This window comes from Panthera tigris, chromosome A2, assembly GCF_018350195.1.
Source record: "Panthera tigris isolate Pti1 chromosome A2, P.tigris_Pti1_mat1.1, whole genome shotgun sequence".
Taxonomy (NCBI): domain Eukaryota; kingdom Metazoa; phylum Chordata; class Mammalia; order Carnivora; family Felidae; genus Panthera; species Panthera tigris.
The window spans coordinates 82,425,153-82,441,884 of record NC_056661.1 but is presented as its reverse complement, the minus strand read 5'-3'; the positions used below and the strand labels follow the sequence as shown (position 1 = coordinate 82,441,884).

At 36.6% G+C, this 16,732-nt stretch overlaps 1 protein-coding gene across 1 annotated transcript in view; it reads left to right on the top strand.

Moving 5' to 3' along the window:
* Window positions 1–16,732, top strand: part of MAGI2 (membrane associated guanylate kinase, WW and PDZ domain containing 2) — a 1,321,708-nt gene that overhangs the window by 578,470 nt on the left and 726,506 nt on the right. The gene's annotated exons all lie outside the window — the stretch shown is intronic.

Below are 16,732 nucleotides of genomic sequence, written 5' to 3'. Positions count from 1 at the left end.
AAACTTGTTCAGTTTCCCATATTTCTTCTCTAAAATTTCTTATAGGTATTGTAAAGACTTGGGCTTATTCTTAATGACTAATTTTACCCTAGATACCTTAGGATTATCATTTTTTAAAAAATTATACTAATTAACAAATACTTATTCAATTTGTGAATTAGTAATATGTGTTCATTGTGGAATATTTATTTATTTTTTCAGAGCAATATCCTCCACTGTATTTTATTTTACTTTATTTTATTTTTTTATTATTATTTTTTAAATATATAAAGATAAATAAATAAATAATTGTCAAGTAGGCTAACATACAGTGTATACAGTGTGCTCTTGGTTTTGGGAGTTAGATTCCTGTGATTCATCACTTACATACAACACCCAGTTCTCATCACAACAAGTGCCCTCTTCAATGCCCATCACCCCACTATGGAATATTTAGAAAAAACAGAATTATATAAAAAGAAAAAAATTGAGCAGAAATGTGTCCATGAAGAGGTAGTCATTGTGAACATTTGGTGTATAATTGTTTGCATATTAAAAAATTAAATAAGGATAATTTTTCATGCTCTAAAACATAATTTTAATAATGACATGGTTTTCCAGTTTAGGAATGTGCCATAGTAATTTAACAGTCCTTATTTTTTTTACACATCAAGATTGTTTCTTTTTTTTTTCAATATATGAAATTTATTGTCAAATTGGTTTCCATACAACACCCAGTGCTCATCCCAAAAGGTGCCCTCCTCAATACCCATCACCCACCCTCCCCTCCCTCCCACCCCATTTCAAGATTTTTTCTAAAGGTTAGCTATTAAAAGTAATGTTATAGTGATATCCTTATATACAGTTTTATGCCCAACTCTGTTTTCTGAGGATAAACTGCCAGAAGAAAAGACAGGTAATCTTAAATTTTTCACACATAGTCCTAAAATATCTTACAAAAAAGTTTACTAAATTATACTATCGATAGTGCCTGTTTCTCAGCAATTTCTCCAACATAAGGGATATTAATTTTTATTCCTTTCAAAGATTGCCAATTGGAAAAACAGAAAATGGTATTTTGTTTTAATTTGCCAATTTTAGATTACTAGTAAGTTTAACTTTTGTTTTCCTTTTTCTTTTTTTCTTTTTATTTTTTTTAATTTTTGACTACTGTTACCTCCTTCTATATGAGTTGCTTTACTTATCCTTTGCCCATTTTCCTGCTATAGAGGACTTCTCTCCAGATGCTTCTACAATAGCATTCTATTTAGACCTGTTATTTTCTTCCAGCACACCATTTTTTGCCTTCCAGTACAGTGGTTGATTAATATTTAGAAAATCACAGCTTTTTCTTAGATTAGCTCATCTAATCTCCTGGTTTTATAGACCACTAGAATATAACACCTGGAGTCAGCATATTGGGTTTGAATCCAAGCTCAAATAACTGAGCCAGCTATGGGACTTTAGGCAAGTCACTCTATTCCCCAAGGCTTAATTTCTGTTTCTGTAAAACATGCATAATAATTTTTATCTTATGAGACAGGTGTATATATTACCTGGCATAATAAGTACTCAGAGTAAGTTTAGTTATTTTTGTATTGTTGTTGGTCTTGGTATTATTAAATATGATGGCCCTGAGCTCCAGGAAAGCAAAGTGATCTGTAAACTAATCTTCATCAGGGATCTTTCACTTTTGTGCATTCTTGGTGCTTTCTTACTCTGCTTTTTCGTAGATAGTGCCTAACCTCAAGGGTGGGATTCTAATAAGATAAATAATAATGGAGCAGGTATTTTTAAAGGAGTGAGACATTATATCATGTCTCAGATAATACCAAGTAAGGCAGCCACTCTTGTGCCTGTGCATATGGTTGTTTCATATGTGTAGCTATAACATCTTACTACCTAGCAGAGCTTCTGATTTTTAAGAGATTTGGAAGCACATGTAGAAATATCAGTTTGACAAATTTAGGTACCCAAAACAAACTTAAATAAAACATAAACAAAACCCAGGATGCCAAGAGTTAAGATTGCCAGAAATGAGAAAATACACTTGATTTATTTTACTGAATATGTGATATTATCCTAAATGATCTATCTGTTTATCATCTATCTATCTTTTGATCACTCAGCAGCTCTGTCTATCTATCTAGAGATAGAAATGTAGATATATCTCCTTAGGTATAGTTCCATGTTTGTAATTGGTAAATAGTTTGTGTGTCTATTTCTGCCTTTCATATGGGATCTACTTATAATGATTTTTCATTAAAACAAAACTGGATCCTGTATATGACCACCATGCCCATGTTTTGATGTTTGTAAAGGACCATAGGTAGATTTTGTGTGTTAACCAAGAAGGGCTAGAAAGAGTCCTTGTAGAATATGCAAAATGTTTGAAGGGTAATGAAGTCATGATGGCAGTCAATATCATTCATCTTCCATGGATTTTAAATCTTCACTGAGAAAGCATATGCCAGTAAGAGGAAATTATTGGCTATTTAGATAATTGAAGTCAAATTTAATGGATTCTGCTATTAACCAAAATTGAAGGATTTCTTAAGTTGTTTCCCTAAGATGAACAAAGAATAAATCAAATATATTTGTGAGACTTAGGTAACTTAAATTAATGTTCCTCATAACCATTTTATCCTAGAGTTTTATTCTATGTAAGTCTTAAGGAGAGAATAGTAGACAACTAAGAGATTTTTATCCTTCAAGAGCTTACAACATAGTGAAAGTATTTTTTTTTTTAAGTGAAAGCAGACAAGTGAATAAAATATATAAAAACAAACTGTTACAATTGTTATGAAGGAAACCAACAAAGGGCTGAGAAGGGCTAAGATTCCCTACAGGGAATCTACCCTAGACAGGATGCCAGGAAGAACTGAGGGAAAGGCCACTGAGATCTCACATACGGCTACAGAGGCAGAAATAGCACATTACATGGCTTCCTGGAAGGAAGGAGTTGGATTTTATGTCAACTGCAGTGGAAAGGTCTTGAAGGGCTTTAATCAGGGGAGTGAAATCATGTAAGGATACTTCAAGGAACACCATAGCTCTATTCAGACAGTAAAAGGAAACAAGACTTAAATGAGGTTATTAGTGGGAAGCCTTCCCCAAGGGAAAAGAGAATCCCTGAATAGAAAAGTGTGAAGTGTAGCACTTTCCTAGCTTATTTCTGAACCATGAAAGTCACAACTGGATTATATATCTATGAGTCATATACATTAGACTGAATTATACTCAGGATTTTTTTTGAGGGTAATGCAAATGAAGAAATGAAGAGATTAGGACAATGCAGAGAAAGGGCAGTCATCTACAGGAAAGATGAAAGTGCATTTTGATTGGTCTCATAGCAAAAGATGAAAAGTAAGAATCTGGAATAGGTAAAGTTTTAGGAATACATGGTGATACACATCCACAGAGAAAAAGTTCTTCCTCAGTATGAAAAAGGAAGGAAGGAAGGAAGGAAGGAAGGAAGGAAGGAAGGAAGGGAGGGAGGGAGGGAGGGAGGGAGGAAGGAAGGAAGGAAGGAAGGAAGGAAGGAAGGGTGGGAGGAAGGGAGGGAGGGAGGAAGGTAGGGAGAAGAGAAGAAGGAAGAACAGACAATGCCGCATAAAATTTCCATTACTACTTTGTGTGTAAATGAGATAGGGAAGGAAATGTACAGGTTCTTCTTTTAGTAAAGAATCATGACTTGATTCCATGAAGTGTAAGTACACCTGATTTTATAGATTTAATGATTATATTACGCTAAAGGTAACCACTACAGTGCACAAGCTTATTCGGAGTCCCTCAGGGTGCATCAGTGCCTTCACATGACATACAACTTCTGTATTCTTAAATGAAGGAAAGACAAAGAAGAGGCAGAGAATGAAGGAACTGATAGCTGACTTGGTTACAACTATTTTTTAAGGAACTAGAAAACAAAATTGAGACTTTGGGGTTTGTTTTCTGTGTATTTTTAGTGTTAAACTTTTATTATAGGAAATGTCAAGCATATGGAAAGCAAAGAGAATAGTATAATGAATGCTATATAACCATCACCCTGTTCCATCAATTGTCAACATTCTGCTATTCTTTTATGATCTATAGCTCCATCCACTTTCCACACCATCTTGATCACTATTGTTTTTTGTAACTTGAGAGTTTAAAATGTGTCTTTTGTGTTAATACAATGTTAATTCTTAATAATGGAATATTATTATGTAAGAGGATATTATCCAACATTAGTTTATTTATGGCTCATATGAATTTGATGGATTTGATTGCTGTAGAGGTAGAACAGAACAATCCTTTTTTGTCTTATTTGTGTTTTGTGCTGATGAAACTTGAAAACTAAATGGTCTGCATCTTTAGGAAGAGTCCTAGACTGGGAAGGTTTGAGGATCAGACTTCTAGACTTGTGCTCTTCTACTAACTATCCTTGTGACCTTCACTGCTCTGTGACTCAGTTTTCTTATGTTAACCTGAGTCAACTGAATGGAATACTTCCCAAAGTAGGCTCATATTCCCAAGTGGCTTATACTTCTCTTTACCAAAAAATGGCCTATGTACTTCTCATCATCTATTCAGCAACGGATCTGGTCTTCAAAGCATGGTTCAAGGTTTTCATACTGTTGTTAGATCCAATTCGATTCAATTCAACCAGTACTTACTGAGGACTGATTATATGTCAAGCACTGTTCTTGGCACCAAAAATTACAGAAGTAAGCCAAACTGACCCATATCCTAAATTTATTAATCTTTCATTTTATCAAGGTGTCACCCAATTGGAAGGTGAGATGGGATGAAAGAGATGGGATGCTCAGCAAGGGTCTCAGCTTAGAAGATAAGTTTGGATTCAAGATGGAAAAGAATGAGGAAGCTGGCCGTGCGGATATGTAGGAGAAAAGCCTTCCAGGCAGAGGAAGCACTGGTAACAAATGCCCCATAGTGGAGTCTGCCTGCTGGTGTAGGAGAGTAATGAGGAGGCCAGTATGGCAAGAACCAGGGAATAATGAATGAAGCATCAGGTATTGGGAGCAGCCTACAAATTGTGAATAGCTTCTTAAGTCATATGATGATGTTGGTTTTACTCTCAGTGAGATGGGAAACCTTTGGGGTTATAACAAACTGATAAGTTTGATTTATGTTTTAAGGTCATCAGTATAGCTGAGAAGAGAGCAGAAATGAGACTAGTTAGGCTACTGCTGTCATCCAGATTAGACATGAGTGTAACTTGTTTATAGTGGGGGTAGTGATAAAGGGTTAAATTCTGGGTCTATTTTGCAGGTACAGCTGACATTTCCTTTGGGGAGTGAAAGACAGATGAAGCAAGAGTAATATCAAATGTGTTTTGTTTTGTTTTGTTTTGTTTTGTTTTGTTTTGTTTTGTGTACCTGGATCCTAGAGCTGCTGTTACCAAAGAGGGAAGAGTCTGTTGGGGGATTGGGGAGTGATAGTGCTTAACTACCACCTCTGATATACCTACGTGATCCACAAATGTCCAGTAGCCCCTCTCTGTCTCTCTCCACCTGCCTCACTAGCTCTCTGTTTCACCTCTTCTCTGTCTCTGTCTGTCCCACATTCTCAATGTGTAGTTGTCTAGATTATGAAATATTAATCAGGAAAGTCTCCAGCATAATTTGCAACAAGTGAAAAAGAAAGTCTCCTGTCTTTATTTTTTAGTGTTATACCATATTCTGTGACCCTTCAGGTTTCCTCTAAAACTACATAAAGTTTTAAAATTGGAAGAGATCATAAAGAATATCTTGTCCAACTTTTCACTTTATAGGCGTGGACACTTAGCTCAAATAAGTTAGATGACTCACCTATGGGACAGGAAGGAGGAGAAATAAATAGCATGACTTTCTCAAAAGCAAGAAGTAAAGATATGACCATGAGAAGAGCAATTATGTGAGTAAATGATATAGTTTTAAATCCCAAAAAAGAAAACAAATAACAGAGTACAAACAAAAATGTTATATATATGCCCAGAGAGGAAAAGTGAGTGGTAGCAAATGAAGTAGTTTTGACATGATGGCAAAATAGACAATTCATTGCAAAGCTTTTGTTAAGTTTTTCAATTCAATAGTTTTTTTTGAAAAATAATACTAATTTGCAATTTCTTCTCATTAATTCTTCTTTTTTTTTAATGTTTATTTATTTTTGAGAGAGAGAGACAGAGCATGAGTAGGCGAGGGGCAGAGAGAGAGGGAGACACAGAATCCAAAGCAGGCTCCAGGCTCTGAGCTGTTAGCACAGAGCCCGACGTGGGCCTTGAACGACGAACTGTGAGATCATGACCTGAACCAAAGTTGGACCATTAACCAACTGAACCACCCAGGCACCCCCTCATTAATACCTCTTAGGATTTTTCCAGGTTTGTAGAAATTAAGACAGAACACATGACTTTATACTGTTGGCCTATAGTATAAAAGTGGTTTCTAAAACAAAAGTATTTAATGTCTATTTTGTTTGCAAATTCAGACTCACATAAACCTAATTTACTTTTAAAGAACCTAACTTGAGGGGCACTTGGGTGGCTCAGCTCGTTAAGTGTCCGACTCTTGACTTTGGTGCAGGTCATGATCTCACAGTTCATGGGTCGGAGCCTTCTGTCCAGCTCTGCGCTGACAGTGTGGAGCCCACTTGGGATCCTCTCTTTCTCCCTCTCTCTCTGACACTCCCCTGCTCGCTCTCTCTTTCTCTCTCTCTCTCAAAATAAATAAATAAACTTAGAAAAAAATTTAACTTGAAGTAGAGCAAAATTAAAAGCATCCCTCTTATGTGGACTTTTATCTCTTGTCAAAATATTTTAATTACTGTCATTTTGTTTTGATTTTCCAAAGTTAAATGATAGCTTCAAAATCATGTTGTAACAAAGCTCTAGGGTGAAAACTATTATTTCCTTGGTTAGTTTGAATTTGTGTGTGTACTTTACATTCATGAACATATATGTAATAAATAAATAAATAAATGTAAGTAAATAAATGTCAGTAAATGGTGATAGAAATCCTTTTCCCCCATAACTTTACATATATGCATGAAGAAAAGGCCTGTTTATCTTAACTCAGTCACATGTTTGCCTAAGTTAGAACCTTTAGAATGATACAAAATGTAGTTAGCTGTTGCATTATTTAAGGGAAAGGAAAACAAACAAACAAACCTGGCTTACACTTAATCATTACCTTTCTGAGCTTCAGTTTTCTTATCTGAAGAACTGAAATTATCATACTTGCTGTAGTTACCTGTTTGGTGATTATAATGACCAAAGGAGATAATGCCTTTGAAAGCTCCCTGATACACTGTGACAATGCTATTAGTATGCCCATTCAGAAAACATAGTCAACTTATCTTTTTCCGGATGGGAAAAGACAGTATCCTAGAGTCAATCAACAACAACAAAAAAAGCAGTGTTTCCACGCTCTTTAAATAAACCTGTGTCTGTATGCTTGACATTTTAAAGAAGTAAGTCACATCCTGTGTGCTAGAATAGAAATATAGTGAGTTTTTCTTCAATTCCTAAAATTAAATGTGATTTCACTACAGTAGTTATTTTGCTCTTTATTACTGCATACAGGTGTTCATTGGTACAGCACTGCTCTCTGAAAACCCTTGCCCAGGACTCAGCCCCTGTAGGTGTGGATGCCTGAGGAAAGAGTTCCTTAAGCTGAGAGCCAGCAATTGGCACCTTGTGGATTCAACCTTTGTAATTCAATTAAATTTTATTGAATTCCAATGAAGAAAATCTATAGGGGGCAAATCTTCAGAGCTACCTTACAGTGGAACTTCCTTCCAAAACTGGAAACCAATTTTGAAACTTACTGTTTCCAAAATAGCATTGTAAATGAGTAGGCTATCAAAGGACACCTATAATTATGTTTTTTTTTTTCACATCATGTGAAAACACATACACTTTCAGAGTGACACATTTAGCCATCTCCAAATCAAATCAACATTTTCCCTAAATAAAGCCAACATGGCTCCATGTCATGGATCATTTTGGAAAACATTCTTTTTCCTGCTCCTGGCCATTTTAAGATACCTTTTACATTTTATTTTAGCACCAAAATTGTATTTGGTTATTAAAAATTTCTCCAATCATTATTTGAGTATGAGTCTACATCTCTTTTTTTAACCTTTATTTTTGAGAGAGAGAGAGACAGAGTGCGAAAAGGGTAGGGGCAGAGAGAGAGGGAGACACAGAATTTAAAGCAGGTGCCAGGCTCTGAGCTGTCAGCACAGAGCCCAACACAGGGCTTGAACTCACTAACTGTGAGATCATGACCTGAGCTGAAGTCAGAAACTTAAATGACTGAGCCACCCAGGCGCCCCTACACCTTTATTATCATTATAATTGATTACCTGGATGATTTTATCTTAAAGAATAGTGGTAAGATGACCAATTAGCCCACACACATTAGTGAGTACCTATTATTTTTCAGGCTAGATGCTGTGGGAATAAGAGCACAAGAGACATAATTCCTACCTTCAAGGTGTTTACAGACTAGTTGGAAGATGAGAATAAAAATGTTAAAAAAAAAAAAAAAAGAAATACCCTAAGAATTATATTAGAGTATGGACAAAATTCAAGAACAGACATGAGATAAGGACTCTCATTTACTGACTCAGAATCCAAGAATGGGGCTTAAGAATATTTTTTTTTTTGTTGTTTTGTTTTGTTTTGTTTTGTTTTGTTTTGAGAGAGAGAGAGAGAGAGAGAGAGAGAGCATATGCATGAGTGGGGGAGGGGCATAGGAGGAGGGAGAGAGTGAGAATCCCAAGCAAGCTTCACACCCAGCTTAGAGTCAGATAAGGGGCTTGATATCACCATGGTGAGATCACAACCTGAGTTGAAATCAAGACTTGAATGCTTAACCAACTAAGCCACCCAGGTGTCCCAAGAATATGTATTTTTAAAGCTCCCAAGATTTGGAGAGATAAACAGGTTTAGAAGCTACTGGTATTCCACTTTGTCTCCTTCCAGTCTCTCCTCCAGGCTCTGCTTAGTGCTCTCAAAGTTTACAGAAAAATCTCATAGGTGCCCCATCCATCAGCCTTTTTCCAGGTCTTACCTGCTTGACCCACAGGCAGTCTACTACAAGGTGATGGCTGTCTCCTAGTTCCCCGCCCCCCTCTCTGAACAGCCCTCCTCAGTGTTGTTTAATGGTTCTGAATCCTTTGCTCACACCTCAAATACTGATGTTTCCTTTTTTCCTCTTCTTATTCCTAGTCTCTTGCAGGATGACATCCCCCATTCTTGCACTTTAGTGACAGGACTCAGTTATGCCCTGGATGATTCCTAATCCTACAATCGTAAGCTCAGACCTCTTCATATCTCCAGTTGGATCCCTGTCAGGTTCTCCAGACTCAAAATTGTTCAAAATCAAACTCATTTTATCTGCAAAGGTCAAACCATCCTTCAGTGACTGTAGGATGTGAGGTGGTTAGGTAGGTGACATGAGGTGGGGACAGGGGAAAATGGGAAGTGAGACCTTCAGCTCAGGTCATGATCTCACAGTTTGTGAGTTCAAGCCCCAAATCTGGCTCTGTGCTGACAGTGTGGAGCCTGCTTGGGATTCTCTCTCTCCCTCTCCCTCTCTGTCTGTCCCTCCACCAATGGTGCTCTCTCTCTCAAAATAAATAAATTAACTTAAAAAAAAAGCTAGGAATTAGTCACCCTCAAATTGTCTTTCTATATGACCATACATCCTCTTATTAACTAAGGCCTCTTTGTTCTACCTAAGGATGAAGACTTCCTCTCTCCTCCTACACCCGTTGTCCTATTTGAAGTTACCATCTGATTGTTGATAACTCTCTCCTGAGTTGGAAGATGCTCAGATTGACTCAAGTTTCTGCTATCTTTAATCTCACTAGATATGAATTATATTTCTTAAATTAACAATCTGAAATTTAGAGACCTTCTCACATTTTGAAGAATCTGAATCATACTTTCATTTAATTTCATTTTTATCATGTTCATCATTTATGAAGTTGTCTAAAACTTAGGGCTGTGTGGAGTTTTAAAGAATCATTTAGAAAGACACTCCAAGGGGTTACTCTAGCTTAGCTCTTTAATATAAGAAAAAATAACAATTGAAAAAAGATATTTGCATTGTGCCTGTAAAGATTTTAAAGCAAAAACTCTTCAGTGTCTAAGAACTAGTTTTTGTTTGTTTGTTTGTTTTTTCAGCCTTCTGTTCTGATGCCTAGTAAGCTAACAGGATATTTTTCCTGATGTTAACATCCTTTGCATAGTCCTAGGCATTATTTCTTCTATTGTAGAACCGTTTTTTTTTTCTTATTTTAACTTTGTAGTACATCATTTTTGTTTGTTTGTTTTGTTTTGTACTATGTTGGCTAACTTCAGCTATAGATAGATATCTGTATATATTTGTGCTGTAGATAACAATAGAAATTTTAGGATTTTTCCCCGTTACTATAGTTTTTAAAAAGTGGGCTGTTTCTCAGTTCAGATCTCATTTTCCTCTGAACAACAGTGATGCTTTCAGTGTCCTTTCTCTTTTCTCTTTATTTAGTAGGTGGAGAGAAATTTCTGCACATTTATAGAGGCAGTAATTCAGGCATTTGTGCAAATTTTCTTCAAAGACTACTCTTCACATTTAACCCTCTGCTATATTCTTACTTCTGTATCTCACAATCAGAAGAAATGAATAAGATGAAGTAAATTGTCTGAGCAATCAGAAGTCGTTCCTCAAGCAATCTATCTGAATATCATTTGTGAGTCGTCTACACCAATGACAATTCTTCTCCTTGCTCACAGTGCCGTGTAAATTATGCATGCAATTTCCTGACAACTTGTCAGTCACCTTGCTTTTATTCCAGAGGAATCCAAGCAGTTATGGCACTTTAAGGTGAGGAATAAGGAATGCAGGGCTATAGGATAGTTTTGTCTTTTTTTTCCTGTTCAGGCTTCCCTGATGGCCCTTTGCTAAGGCAGTACTGACAAATCTTGCAGTTGTCACCTTCTGGTTTACTAGGGGAACCCTGCCTTGGGGGTTCCCTGAAAACTTCACACATCTCACAGGAAATATTAAAAAGTAGGGGCGCCTGGGTGGCTGGGTCAGTTGAGCATCTAATTCTTGGTTTTGGCTCAGGTCATGGTCTCAAGGCTTTGTGGATTCCAGCCCCTTTGGGCTCTGCCCTGGCAGAGTGGAGCCTCTTCTCTCCCTCTCTCTCTCTGCCCTTCCCCCACTTGTGCTGTGTTTTTCTCTCTCTCACAATAAATAAATAAACTTTAATATAAGAACCAGCCAGTATGTGGAAAGATGTAAGAAAGTCACGATTGGGAACTTGGGATTTTGGTTTCTTTTATTTGCTAGGATTGTTGACGGTTATATTTTGAAGGTAAAGAGGTAGGTGAGAGTCATCTGCATATTTGACCAAAAAAGGAAAGTTTTCAGGGCATAATTGAAACACATGGCACTTAGAGTTACTTGAAAAGCATTTGGACCTACATTTTGAGTTGTCATTATTTTTTTAAAGCAAATTAATTGGAATCTGAATTCAAGTTCCTATGCACACACACTCACATACACACACACACAGTCACACACACTCACATACACACACACAGTGGCATGCTGGAGATGGTTGGCATTGCCTTGAAATAGTCATTTTGTACACCTCTCCCCATCTCCAGTTCAGTGACTTGAGGTTAATAGCTTGAAATTGACTATGGTGGCATATTTAGTCTGCAGAAATTGACAAATGCTGCAAATCAGGGGGTTTTTGTTTGTTTCTTTTTATTTTTCCAAAGTGCTGGTGGTTAAACATTGAACAGCACATCACTGCCATAACAGGGCATGCTTTCCTCAAATTTCCATGGCCATTGCAGGACGTTTCACATCTGTCTAAAATATCATTGCAGAGTAATTCAATGAAGGTTTAATTTCAATATAGCTTTATTCCCAACTTTTGTCCCAGAGGGTGGCAGCATGGTGCAATAAAAAGTACCTGGGGCTTTGTATTAGAAGGTGTTGTTAATCCCTGCCCTATCCCTTTGCCTCTTTGACTTTAGAAAAGCTCGCTGAGCCAAAAATTCTTCCTCTTAAAGTGGGGATAGTAATACTACTATGGAGACTGAATGATAGGTAGAGTATGTGGCGGAGTCAAATTGAGTCAATGGGAGCCCTCCCTCCCCAGTATCATGGACTAATGGGGTTTGATATTAAAGGGTCCTCAAGAAATGTTTTACCTTCTAATCTCACGAAACCAAAATCTATGAGCTGGATGAGATCTTGGGAAAAGTTTAGTATCTTTATTTCACAGATAAGGTCATTGATATAAGTGAGTAATCCAAAGCAGATCTCTCGAATTCTAATAAAGTTCAGTAGAACTTTCTCTACTCTTCTATGGCACCACCTCTAGGTACATCATGTAACTATTTCTTCTGTCTTTTCCCTCTTGTCCACCCTTTCTTCATTCTTTATGTCTTCCTTCTCCTTCTTTCTCAATTCAGTATAATTTTATTTTGATTTTACTAAGTTGCTCTGTTGCTTTGAGAAAGGTAGATTACTTGACTAAAATTTAGATCCTCTGCAAAAGCTTATCTTACTTGAATGGTGAAACCTATAAATGTCAGGTGAATTAAAGAGGTGTGAGCAGATCAGGTGACCCATGGAGGGTGACCCATGGGGGGAAAAAAAGCTATTTAGTAGGAAGAACAAGAAGGAAAATGCTATTTCCTGAGAGCTTATTATGTGCCATATTTTGTTCTAGCAATTTCATGATTGCACTTACTTTTAGATGTTATGCTATTTTTACCAATAAGGAAATTAAGTTTTTGTGGCCTTAAGGTATCTTGCCCAAACTCATACAATCAATTCATGGTGCAGTTATGACTCAAAACCAAGGTGGGCATCCACTGCCCTTTGTTCCCATGCTAAATTAGTCGAGTCAGAGTTGATAGTTCCCTCTCTATTCGTTTTCCTTCATGATTTGAAATTGGGCTTTATAAGTAATATGTTTTGTTGAGTTCAGCCCATTTAAATAGACATGTTTCAGGCCATGTTTTAAAATTTCTGGAAACCTATTTAGTTTCTACTTCCAAGTAATGTTTACATTTTAAAAGATTGTACAAGCCATCCAAATTTCTAAGACAATAAGTATTACTTCAGGTAATACATGCAAATTTACACAGTGTATTCTACTGAATTTTGGTTTTGTTACAAGATGAGAGTCAAAATCAGGAAGAATTCTGAAGGTGATAGAGAAGTGCCATTTAAAAGGAGTAACCTAAAAGGCAGAGGAAGGAGAAGTGGAAGACATGGACGACATAGTGCACTCACTTCACAATCTTGTCTAGGCTCATCCCAGGCAAAGTTCTTTTTGTAGATCAAGAGGCCCCATAAATGCCCCATTTATGGCCATCTGATGGGGTCCACAAGGTAAAGTAGATGAAGAGTTATAGAAAAGCATGAGCCTCTGGAGGAGATAAAAGATTACAATCCAGCTGGTTTTCAGAAGTCAGAAGTAGGATGATTCATTATGAGATCAGAAATGCAGATTCATAAAGGACAGCTGTCAACAATAGAATCTGTTTATGCCCACTCAGTACAGAAAGTACTTCTATTGCGCTTTGGTCTCTTCAGTCATATGAAGAATATTCTTGTGAGGATTGTTAACACCTCATGAATTGCCTTCAGAAGGCTTAAAACTCACCCAGGAGGATCTTCCCTGTGCCAGGTTTGATCCTGGGACTTGCTTACAGAAAGGAAAAACTAGTGAAAGGGAAAGCGTGTTCTGTTATTTTTTCTACTTCATACACCGAAAGATATTTAAATGTAAGCTTTTGTTTTGATTAGGGACTACTGGACCATGATAGTGTGTTTTACATCGGTGTAATAAGCTCAGAATATGTAATGTCATGAACTGAAAGTCAGTAAAAGAAAAGAATATGATAACAATAAGAACGGAAGCTACCATTACTGTGTTTTATTTACAGCAGTGTCTGATACATGATAAATATTGGTGATGATGAGTAGGAGGATGATGACAATGATGGTGATGGTAGCACTGGTGGTGACAATGATGATGATAATGATGTGATGTAATGGTGGTGTTGATGATGATGATAGTGGTGATGATGGTGTGCCAGGCACTGTGCATTATTTCATTCAATGCCTGAGAACTCTGTGCAACAGAGATCATCACTGTTTTACAGATGAGTAACTTATCTTGTATCACACAGCCAAGAAATGGTGAAGTCAGGGTTGCTAAGGCTCTGTGTGTTCGACAGCATGCTATATTTAAAGGCCATTCTTAAAGCACCTGCTTTGGCTGGTTAGTCAAGACTAAAGAAAAACCCAAAGCAGGAATTTTTCTGCTTTTTGCTTTTCTTCTCTTAGAATGGGATAATCACACTTTAACCATTGCCTGTGATAATTATGCATGCATGCACATACATATAACTATCTTTAAGTAGAATAGGATTCTTTTGACAGTGACTGAAAATGCATTAATTTGGAATAAACATTCAAAAACAGATCAGTTGTTTTTGATGAAAATTGTTATGTAGCCTATGAGGCAGGGAGAGAGAAGTTCCAGAGATCTGGACTCTGCAAACATTAAGTGTAACTGCCAATGCAAAAGTAATCTACACACACATCCAGTGGTCAACAGAGTAACACACCAATCATTTAGTCCACACTCACAAAAACCATCAATGGTAGAATCTTTTCCTATCATGATCAACAATTTATATAATTGCAAAAAAGAAGAAGAGAATTTTCTTGAGGTTGTTTGTCTATAGTTTGCAGAATATGACAACCACAATTCTCATGCAGATTTTTTTCCCACTGACAAATGACATCTACTGTTTATTTGGTTTTGATTTCACATACACATCATACCATATCTGCACTAATTGTGCACTTAACTAACAAGAATGATGCATAGTTAAATGAAATTTTATTTGCTAGTAAATATACCTCAAAAAGGTAAGGAAATGTTCCATGGAAATATTGAAAATATTTATTTTGAAAAAAAAGGAGACAATAGTTTGTACAAAAATCAGGCATCATGGATTTTTAAGAAGAATTAATATTTAGCTTATTGCTAAAATAAAAATGCTGGCTTTTTAAAAAATGTGTAATTTCTACTTTCTGCCCGACAGGAAGCCATCCACAATGTCTCAAGAGACCATACATTACAGATCTAATAATAAAGCAATATATGGAGTTCATGATTAGTTAAATAGTAGCTGGTACATCTTCCTAATTTTATCAAATCACTTGTAGTCTGTAAACTGGACTGAAAGCTATAAAACCACATTTAATAATACGCAGAGTCAGTAGTGCTTTTTCACCCCTAAATATCTCTGGATGAGATGGAAAACTCATATGGGGATAAACTGAAAATTTGCTTCTCACTTGTTAATAACAGCAACAATAATGATAATAAAACATAATAATTAACATGGAGTGTCTAATTGTTTTAGGTATGGTACTAAATACTTAACATGAGTTCTCGTTTAAGCTGCAAATAAAACTATGAGATAGATCAGCAAACTGAGGCACATAGACACTAAATGACTTGCCTTTGGTCACCCTGTCTTGAAAGTGGCAGATAAAGGCTTTATATTTTTTGTAAGTTTATTTATTTATTTTGAAAGAGAAAGGGAGGGAGGGAGTGAGAGAGGGAGAGAGAGAATCCCAAGCAGGCACCACACTGTCAGCGCAGAGCCTGACTCGCAGCTTGATCGCACAAACCATGAGATTGCAACCTGAGCCGAAAGCAAGAGTTGGACACTCAACCAACTGAGCCACCCAGGCACTCTGAGAAAGGCTTTAAACCCAGAGACAGAGTCCAACTCCTGAAACTGAGCCTTTAGTATGCAAAGGGATAGAAAGCAAAAGAGTAATAACATTACTGACTGATTTAATCCACTGCTGAATTTTGGGTTCCAGATGTTTAGGGAATAAGATATGGTGTGATATTAATCATGTAGCAGAGACTGACTTGGGTCCTAATCCAGAAACTTATTAATTTTCTGACCTTTGGTGAATTATTTAATGCCTCCAGCCTTCACTTTCCTCAGTAGTTAAGTGATGATAATAGCACCTCATGGAATTATTGTGACAGTGTAAAAAGCCAAATCCCCTAGCATAAATATGAGAGTTTGATATTAGTATTATTTCTGGTTCTGCTGTTGTAATATCAGTATGCCTTAAATATAAACTACGCTAGGGAAGGGGTGAATTCATGTGCCCAATTGTACCAGGGAATCCTTGAAGAATAAAATGAAGACAGAAAAAGGAAGGGAAGATTATACCAGAAAGGGGAATCAAAGGCACAGACCTAAGAAAGACCTTGATGTGAGAGAGAGATGGTAAATGCATTTAGCCTCACAGGACCAAAGGTTTCACATAAGATAAGGTAGGAATGAGATGGGCTATTGTATATAATTTTGTTTCATGACTCAAAATAAACAGTCATCATATTTGATTCTGATAAGTGTTCTCAACTTTTTTTGTAAAAATCCCTTATTTAAGTGTAAAAGAAGCAGAAGGCTTTCATTTGGCTTAATAATGATCCTGAGAATATTAACTCTCTGTGTAACTATCCTTATATGTCTAATCACCTGGGACCGTTGTTAAAAATTCAGATCCCTGACCTTCTCTAGATTTGGGGTAGAACCCAGGATTCTATGCATTTACTATCACTTGCAAGTAATTTTTATCATTAGGAAAGTTTCGGAAACAAGGCTGTAATCCACCCTCCACATCACTGGCAAAATAATCTTTATAAA